Raw genomic sequence first — 3030 nt, 5'->3', positions numbered from 1 at the left:
GATTTATTAGTCCAATTCATTCCTTTATATAGGAAAACTTTTAGGATAAATTTTTAATAGGTTTTAATAGTTGGACTTAATTCTTATTGAGTCTTATTGAAAATTAATTCAAATAAAATTATTGCTAAAAATTGACAATTAGTAATATTTTTTTATCGCGATTTTTATAAATTATGTCTAAAACTTACAATTAGGAATGTTTTTCTGTGATGAATATTTCAAACTGTCGCTAAAAGTTAAAAAATAGTGACTTTTTGTGATATTTTTTTAAACAGTCGCTAAAACTTATAATTAGTAACGTTTTTGTAAAAAAAATTTAAACTCTTGCTAAAAATTAACAATTAATGACGTTTTTAATAGTGTTTGATGAAAAATGCAGTTAATTATCATAAGGCCTATTGAATAATAAGTTCACATAATATGACCTATATGTAAATCCACCAAAATTTTATGGTAGGTAATTTGTTTGTTTGTTTGTTTGTTTGTTTTTTTTTTTTTTGAGTATTTGTAGTATTAATTATGAATTATGTGTTAGTGTTTAGTTATGAGATTTTGTTAGTACTAATTATGAATTGTGTTAGTATTTAGTTACGAGATTTTCTTGGTATTAAGAGTATTATTATTGAAGATCAAAAATTAGATCCACTTTTCAAGTTCAATAATGTGGCAATCAATTAAGATATTAAAAATAATACTTTCTCTCATATCTTCTCTAATTATCAATTAATCATGTCACTTACATATCATTTGGTCTAAAAAATAGATCTAAAAAAGGGATTTATATATCATTTTCCTAACATTAATTATAAATGAAGAAAATCAAAGTCTATCAAGTACAAACATGGTAAGAATGGAAAATGCTACTCAAGTTATAAAGAGACTTAAGGAGAACCATGGAAGAACGAAGAAGAGAGGGAGGGTGGATACCGGTTTTTCAACGAAGACAGTGGCGAAGGAGTAATGTCAGGTCAGGTATGCACACCTTGTTCGTAGATAACATCCCGGAATCAATGGATCCTAAGGGGCTCTTCTATCTCTTTAACAATTTTGGAATCATTAATGATGTTTTCATACTGAACAAAAGACAGAAAACAACGCAGTCAAGGTTTAGGTTTGTAAGGTTTGATTGCTTAGTGGCATCTCAAATAGCTATCCAAAAAGCAAATGGGATTTGGTGTGAAGACCGATCACTAATGTTAAGAAAGCAGAGTTTGACAAGACTCAGGAGAAGGCTGTAAAGGAGTAGATGCCACACAGACCACAGGCACTGATGATGGAAAATGGTTCAAAGCGTATAGGAAGCAGATCATATGCAGAGGTGGTAAAAGGTGAAGGAATTAATAAAACAGATGTTGTAATTAAAGCCATTAAAGTCGGTAATGGCTGGCTGTACCAGAGTATAATCGTCAAACTTAAGGCTCACTGCTCATTCATGGAATTCAGAAAGGAGTTTGGAGTAGAAATTTGAAGAATATTCAGCTACGTGAAGGAGGAGGTAGAGAGGCCATTGTAACTTTTAATTCAATTGATGAAATGAAACATAGGAGCCACATCTTGGGGGATTGGATGAATGACTGGTGTGATTCCACAATAGAATGGAGGAAAGGCTTACAAATGGAACATGAGAGGCATATATGGCTAAGCTGTTGCGGTGTGCCCTTAAATCTGTGGAACAACATCACATTTACCAGAATTGGTGAAATCTAGGGTGCAGTGACAACCATTGATGAAAGCACATCAGCCATGATATCTTTAATATGTAAAAAGATTCGTATTGCAATATCACATATGGATCTGATTAATAAAGTTATAAATTTGGAGTGCAATGGGTGTTTATTTCCGATCTGAATATGCGAAGAACAGAAAATTGTAACTGCAGCTTGCAATGGTGTATGTTTATATGAAGGTAGTCGATTTAGGGAGGCTATCTCTATTAACAAAGAAGTGAAGAACCAGTTTCATGGTGAAGGAGAAGACCAGACTGTGGCCGTCGGTGACAAGGTGGAGTCCAAGGTAATCCAAGGTAGATTGGAAAATCTAGAAGCTGTCAAATCCCATACCTCACACTCGGTTTCCAAGGTCAATGAGACGTGTCTAAACATGGGAAATTGGAACAATGCAGTAAACAACAGCGCATGCCTGGTGGAGGACTCAGTATGTGGGTCAGATGTAGGCAAAGGTAGAGCTGATGAATGCTTTAGTCCACCTAGATTCATTCAAAGCCTAAATGGACCAGACATAGATAGGCCCAAGATCAATCTTGAAGTTGTGTTTTAAGCAAGCCTATGTTGGTTAATGATGGGCTAGGTAAGGTGTGTGAAGTCTAGACATATAAACAAAATTGGATCAACACAATTGTGTCCTCTACCTCAGCCCACCAATCGCAAAGCTTTAGGCATGATGTGCTGGGCTCATCGTCCAGCAAACTTTGTACTTCCCAGGGCCAGCTTAGAGGGGTCACCAAGTCCTTTTGTGGTTCAGAAAGTAGAGGAAGGGCAAAGAATGGAAGAAGGGGAAAGCAAGAAATCTGGACAAGGATGGGTTTTCAAAGAGGTGCAATTTTCAGGGCAGCCGCAGCTTCACTCTCTTCTTCACTTTCACACTCCAGCAATTCACTTCGTAAAAGAAACCTGGTTAGTGAAGCTATGGCCACGTTACAGATGGGGAAATCATTAGGGATTGATTATGAAGGGAAAGAGTCATATGTGGGTAACAAAATCATGGAAATGAAGGAGAAAGATCCAGAAAGATGGGAATTACGGAGGGAAAATGCTGAGCAATAAGGCAGCACTTATGGATGGCATAGGTGTTTTGATTGGTTATCATGAAGATTATATCTTGGAATGTCAGAGGGTTGAATAGACCTGAAAAAAGAAGAAAAGTGAAGGCTATACTTAAAGAGAAAGGGTAGATATAGTGTTATTTCAAGAAATGAAGAAATCAAGATTGTCAGTTCAATTTGTACAGTCCTTATGGCATAGTTGTAGCTCGGCTTTTTCGCGCTCCCTTTCGGAAGCTCGAAAAGAAGCC

At 35.8% G+C, this 3030-nt stretch overlaps 1 protein-coding gene across 1 annotated transcript in view; it reads right to left on the bottom strand.

Annotated features, from left to right (window-relative positions):
- LOC114313043 (receptor-like protein 6) overlaps nt 1-3030 on the bottom strand; it is a 253586-nt gene that overhangs the window by 120568 nt on the left and 129988 nt on the right. The gene's annotated exons all lie outside the window — the stretch shown is intronic.

This window comes from Camellia sinensis, chromosome 13 (assembly GCF_055761805.1).
Source record: "Camellia sinensis isolate YWXY chromosome 13, ASM5576180v1, whole genome shotgun sequence".
In the NCBI taxonomy this organism is placed as follows: Eukaryota; Viridiplantae; Streptophyta; class Magnoliopsida; order Ericales; family Theaceae; genus Camellia; species Camellia sinensis.
This window is presented reverse-complemented; position numbering and strand designations above follow the sequence as displayed.